The following is a 6,892-nucleotide window of genomic DNA, read 5'->3' as shown; positions in this document are numbered from 1 at the left end:
TTTGGACCTAACGTAATACTAAAATTTTCGCTGCTTGAGTGAGACAGTCAAGTGTGTGCGGCGTTCGAGTCATTTTTCGCTGGGCATGCAACAGCCACGCCAATGCAGCCGAAACGAAATCTGCAGGAGCGCGTGATTAGGGTGTGCCTGCACGCGTACGCGAACGCCTGCAAAAATGTGCAGCACTCGCCAGTTAAACTAAAGCAGCGTATTATGCCTTGTGGCAAACTCTTCGAAAAAAAAAGAAAAAAAAAATCACTTCTGCGCAAACGCCGCGCGAGTTTGTTTTTTTGCGATTTTGTTTCCACGTCAAGGCGCTCGGTACCTTGTGAAGGATTGCGAATGCTACGACATACCTCTTGCAAGTGTTTCAGCTGCAGCTCAAAGGAATCTCGATCGGTGCCTGCGTTCTGCGCAGTGTGTTTTTTTAAACAAGTACCGATGTGTATGGAATATCGCTCAGACTCTGCCCCTTGTCCGCGTCTTTTGTTTTCCGAGTGCGCACTATGCTTGGATATGTTTCATTATCTAGTTACCCCTTTTTTTCTAGGCAAGTCTTTATCTGACCCGAACCACCTGGACTACATTCAGATGGTGCTTCCGTACCTGGTGCAAGCTAATGTTCAGTAGAAGCTGGCACCGATATGAGCGGACTCAAAAGAAACAAGATTTGAAGCCAACTGTGCCTGCAGCAGCTCATCCTGGCTCCTCCATGCGTGCAAGCAGCCGTCACAGATGAGGACACTGCTCACAGAAAGCGCGACACCGAAACTGAGATACCACTCTCCATGCAGAACATTGCAGATCTCGTCGAGAAAACAAATCCCTTTTAAGTACCGGGTAGCTTCTTCAGAGCTGGAAGTTGCAGCAGGCAATAAAAAAAAATGTAATCTGGAAAGTTACAGATAACCAAACCTTTCAAATATGACAAGAGATATAGTCATGCAGTCAGACAAGAGTGTTAAATTTAGTAGAAGTCTTGTTTCAATCCAGATGTAGAAAGTACTGCTTCAGAAAAGGTCTGTCATCTGGACGCCAACCCAGAGAACTTCACTTGATGCCGAACAGCAGGTTATTCTTGTGCTGGTGCGTCTACGGCTCGGCCTCCTGACTGAGGACCTAGCGTCTCGATTTGGAATTTCTCTCGGCAGCTTAGGTGTCATGTTTCACTCATGGATCGACGTGCTGGCCGCAAACATGCAGAAAATTGTAATTTGGCCATCACGACGTGCGCTTGAATCCCACCGGCCTAAACCGTTTTCAGACAAATGATTTGACCACCTGAGAGGGATAATGGATTGTACAAAGGTGTTTATTCAGGGGCCCACATGCATGGCCCGAAGCAAGGCTTATTCAAACTATAAACACCACAGCACTGAAAGTGGTTGCCTCTATCACACCTTCAGTAGCCATATCTTTTGTTTCCAAAGCATGGGGATTTAGGGTTTCTGACAAAGTGTTGACCTTGAAATGCGAACTTCTTAACAAGATCGAAGAAGGAGACTTGTTTTTGGTAGACAGGTTTTTCCGCTGTGAAGAAATGTTTGCTGTACATGGTGCCTCAATTCTGAGATCTTCCCTCACTAAGCGAAGGCCACAACCACCAGGGGCTGAAGTGACTGCACCGAGAAAGCTTTCCAGTGCGCGAATGCACGGGAGACGAGCCATACACCACCTGAAAGTCTTCAGGGCTTTCCAGATAGCACTTCCAGTAAGCTTTGTGAAGAAAGCTGGAGATGATCAAGCAACCATTGAGAAAATTCTCATTGTGTGTAGTGCACTTGTCAGCCTCCAAACACCTATAGTTAAGAGGCAGCTTGAGTAACCGTGTGACTATGTGTTAGAAGAATGGCACTTTTTTGCATATAAGCACTGCACAGCTTAATGTGAAGTGATGCCATTTGTTGTATGGAATGAGAACACACTGCCATGTAAATAAAAGTTTTATTAGTCTTTGTCTTTGGTCAGACCTGTACTGCCTTTTTTTCAATGTCTGCAAGCACGGGATTATTGGTTGCCCCTTTGAATGTGTGTAAATGTACACACTGATCATCAGATATTTTTCTACAACCGGTACGTCATATAATTCAGCTTGAACAGCCATACAGCGACTAACATCAAAAGTCAATTTTGGTGCTCATGCTTCACTTAATTTTCTTACAACACTAAAGCAGGCTTTCTCAGGAGCCACAATGATAGCTATTAAAAATTGGCTTGTATAATGTAGCTCCGCCTTGCTTCACATGATCTAAGCTGACCAATGACGTCACAGACTGTTTGGTGTTCAAACTAAGACAGCACGATAAAAAAAAGCTTCTGTAGAAGGACAGTACGCAATGGTCCAGTTCTTATGCATTGTAGCAAAGAACAGATGCAACCAAGCAAAGAAGCAGTCTGAAAATAGAGTAAGCCAAGAAAATTTTAATGAGGGCAAATAATTGATGTCATGCATTTGGAAACAATTAATTGAATATAAACAAGGTATTGTATGTAGGCAAAGTTTCTTTACGGCTAATTACTAGTTTCTAAACATGTTATATAAATTAATTCTCTTTTTCACCCATTCTCGTTCACTCGAGTGGGACTCGTTGAACTGCTCTTCCTGGACAGCTGCTTCAGGTGAAAAATCTGTCTTCGCTGTCATTTATTGATGTCAGCAGCAGTGTGTTTCCTGTTGACATGGAAGCAATATAATTATTAAAGCATGCTCATATGGCACACAATATAAACTAGGACAAAGTCATACACATCATTTAGCACGTATTTATTATAGCTGCCTTAAAGAATGAACAGCAGGCATGCTTAGTTTTATTCTTCTTGCATTGCATTCTGCATTCTCCTTGTATTACAATTAGTGGCAAAAAAAAAAAAACAAGCCCGATTTGCTTCCACCTTTGTCAAAGTAGCGATCCCGTAATACCTCTGTAACACGAACACTTCTGATCCTCACAGAACTCTATCTGCATTGATGTTTTCAAGGAGGACTGAAACAATTAGTGCTACACGAAATTTTGAATTACCATTCAGAAGTTTCCTTCAAGTGTGTTAGGTGACGTCGAGGGTGAGGACGCCCTCTCTCGAATGTACTTGAAAATACAAGAGTGGTTGAGGAAGCGGCGGCTTCAAATCAAACCGGCTCGGGCTCAATTGCACTTGAAAGTTGCCGTGTGACAACCTCGATCTTCACTGAGTTGAATGCAGATCGAGTTCAGTGAGGATCGAAAGTGTACGTGTGATAGAGGTATAATTGTGTGCAAGCTGCCTGTATGTAGTGGAGTAAGACATTTTTTTTAACCTTTACTTGCTGCCAGAACGGTCTACACTTCTTGATTAATCTAGGTTGCATGGTGTTCTATATTGAGCTCTAGGGGGAGGTTTGGGCACTGGGTGGTCAGTCTTTGGTTTGAAAAATATGTCTTTGAATAGCGCTGCCTGCATTCAGTTGACGTCAACTAAGTTTACGATGCGGACTGGCATGGCAGGACAGGATGGCAAAAGAAACAAAAACTGTTTGTGCTTGCTTTGCTCTTCCTTGATACCTTGATCCAATTGCATCCAACAACAGTTGGCAATGGCTTGTGCCGTCTATACTTGAAATTTGCTTCCACATTGAACAGCAGTGCGAATGCAGCATTCGTCTAGCCTGAAATTTGCAACAGTGCAGTCATATCAGCTTAAGAGTACTAGCTACCAAGAAACATTGTATGGAAAACATTAAACAAATTAAAGCAAAGAATCAGTACCAACATCCCTCGATCATTGAACTACCTTTATTAACATTGACACTCACTCTCACATTTACTCTGTAAACACACAAAGTTACAAGATGTGTGACGTAACAACACGACTTTTCTTGTCCATAATTCAAGAAGCCATTTCAATGTTTGCCTAGAGATCTGTGCTGCATTACAAATGGGTAAATATTAGCGCACCTGCTCTGTTAATGGCAACAATAATGGGCTTTTCATCGCTGTTATGCCTGTGCCCTTTGCTTGAGTTTCAAGTATTTTCCCTGAAAGCGAGATCCAAAGAAACAATCTGTTGCCATGGATGACAAAGGATTTTTTTTATTGTTGTTGTGAAAAACTAATATGTCACATGTTTAGTTACTGGTAATTGACTATAAATAAATAGTTACAAAAACAACCATTTTACTCATAGCTCATTACCAGTTTCCAAACATTTTAGGAAGGACAGTTGTTTTCTCAGAAATAACGACAATAAACAAAAATTGCATCCATGGCTTCGGGCTGTTCATTTCTTTGCTGCCCCTTTTCGAGTCTCGCAACTCGCTTGGTCTGCACACTGCCCCGAAAGCAGCTACATCCTTTTCTCTTTCTAGCGATTATTTTTTTTTTCACAACCCGTACCAAAGAAAATGACTGCGAGCTATGGCTGACGGAAAGCAGAGACAGCAACAGGGCAGAAGGCAATAAAAATGGGAGCGACAGAAAGAAAGGACAGGAGGTTAGGTCCTAGAATAGTTCGAATATAGTTTTGCAGCGAATCAGACGAACGCTCTACAAATATTATTACATGTAAGCAGTTTTCGTTTACTTACCCAGAAATGCAGGCACAGTGAGCGCTGATTACTGTTCTGTCGTCGTTAACAATTTGCATTGGGCGATATGGTTTGGACAAAGCTTGGCTGGCTTCTACAGTTGCTAGTTCGAAGACGATGCCTGCTCCACGCTTGCCGCACTTGAACGACGCAAGACACTTCACTTTTCCGCTGACAAATGCATTAAAAGTTTCAGTGATCCTGTAGTTCTTAAACTGTTCTCTGGTGTAAAAGCACGCACCTTCCACAAAATAAACAAAAATGTGTGCTGCAGTGCTTGGCGGAAGGTTTTCAGAGCCGGCTGAAAACGAGAAGCGCACCACAAAGTGGTCCAGCGGATCGGGCAGCTCTGCGCCTTTAATTAAGGGTTCTAGCGATATCGATCCTTCATATCGGTGCTGAGCGCCTTGAAGTAGTCGCTCGACATAACCATAATTTCAATCAAGACTCAGAATCAACCCAAAGCTTGACACAAAACCACGGACGCACTGGTCGCACGTCGCATACGACTTGAAAATGCACAACCGGAAGTACTGACGCATGCCTACCGGAAGTTTCCAGGGGGCAACCAATCAGCATCAAGCGCGGGTTGTTTGCAAACACTAAAACCGTCTATAGGTCGATTAGCTCTTCGTCTATCCGGATGAGCAGCGTCGAGACCTCGGTACGTTATTGCACCCACACGCTAACAGCGGCGTCCACTATCGGCGAAGTAATTCGTGTAATGCGGTCCAAACCTGTAACGTAAAAAAAGGATAACTACATTATTGTTGCCCAGCAGCTGGATGTTTTTCTTAAAATTTACAGTAGAATTTCAATTAAAAGAAGATTGCTTGGCGTCAGTTTTTGGAAGTTATCGCGAATATAATAACAGAACAAAATAAATAATCAAAGGTGAGCTGAGGTAAACTTACGAACAATTTCTTGTTAACCATCTGGTAAAATAAAACATGTAGGAATACAAGGCACCGTTTTATGTCCCTTTAAACCGGCAACCACGTGAACTATCAGGCGCAGTCTAACCTTCAAACACGGCCTTGATGGTTCCACTTGATGCGAAATGTCGACTCATCCGTTCAAGCAATCTTTAGTGTCGATGTAGGTTGGTAGTGGCAAACTATAACCAAACCGTCTTTTCTTTTATTTTGATTTCAAAGTAGATTCTGACAAGACACACTGGTGCGGAGCCCGACTGAATGAAGGCGTTCTTTGATAGAAGGGATGTCTAGAGGCCAAGGTCCTCTTGTATCTCCTTGGCACTAACAAAAGTATCCCAACAGGCAGCCGCCACAATCAACCTGTCCTCTTCCTCAAAATTCGCGATAAATTCCAAAAACTGACACTGACGCTAAGGAATTTACTGTTGATTGAAATGCTACTTTAAATTTTAAGAAACAGTCCAGCTGTTGGGCAACAATAATGTAGTTATCCTTTTTCCTGTCATTTGCGCCTCTTGGACGGCCATTTCTAGGTGCGTGCGAAAGTCTTGCCTATTCTACGGATGTGACTTAGTTCCGCGGGACCCTACAGGCTCTGTCTTCTCATTAATGTTTTATTGAATGCTGTTCACCGTTACCATCTGTTAAAGCCCGGGCAATGTAAGTAATGCTTCCAAGCGAATAGCCAACATCATCATCATCAGCAACAATGCCCTTTCCCGTTGCACCTGTTTGAGAAGAGGTGAACATATGAACTCTCATTGCCTCGTCGAATCGCTGTATACTGTGCCCTTTTGGCCAGGTTTTTGCGAACTGCATCTGATCATACCGGTTTACCATCCTGAGACGTAGGCAATGCCTCCAGTTCCTTTTGGCAGTGCCTTTCCTCATCATCATCATCATCATCATCAGCCTGAATATACCCACTGCAGGGCGAAGGCCTCTCCCATATTTCTCCACTTAACCCGGTTCTGTGCTAGCTGCATCCACTTGACCCCTGCGAACTTCTTAATCTCATCCGCCCACCTACTTTCTACCGCCCCTTGCTACGCTTTCCTTCCTTTGGAATCCAGTTTGTTACCCTCAGCGACCATCGGTTATCCTCTCTTCGCACTACATGTCCTGCCCATGCCCATTTCTTCTTCTTAATTTCTACTAGAATGTCGATAACTTGAGTTATTTCTCTGACCCACTCTGCACGCTTTCTATCTCTTAATGTTGCCCCTACCATTTTTCGTTCCATAGCCCTCTGGGTTGTCCTCAACTTAAGTAGAACTCCCTTGGTTAGCCTCCACGTTTCAGCCCTATAGGTGAGTACAGGCAAGATGCAACTCTTGTATACTTTATCTTGAGCGATACCGGTAAGCTGGTAGTCATAAACTGCGAGTGCTTG

General features: G+C 43.4%; 1 pseudogene; it reads left to right on the top strand.

Annotated features, from left to right (window-relative positions):
- The first annotated feature begins 912 nt into the window (after positions 1-912).
- Positions 913-1,825, top strand: LOC146177220 (uncharacterized; annotated as a pseudogene).
- The last annotated feature ends 5,067 nt before the right edge of the window (positions 1,826-6,892 follow it).

This window comes from Amblyomma maculatum, chromosome 10 (genome assembly GCF_055883805.1).
Source record: "Amblyomma maculatum isolate TAMU_Amacu chromosome 10, ASM5588380v1, whole genome shotgun sequence".
NCBI lineage: Eukaryota > Metazoa > Arthropoda > Arachnida > Ixodida > Ixodidae > Amblyomma > Amblyomma maculatum.
Note: the sequence above shows the minus strand (reverse complement) of the source record. Positions and strands in the feature narration are given on the sequence as shown.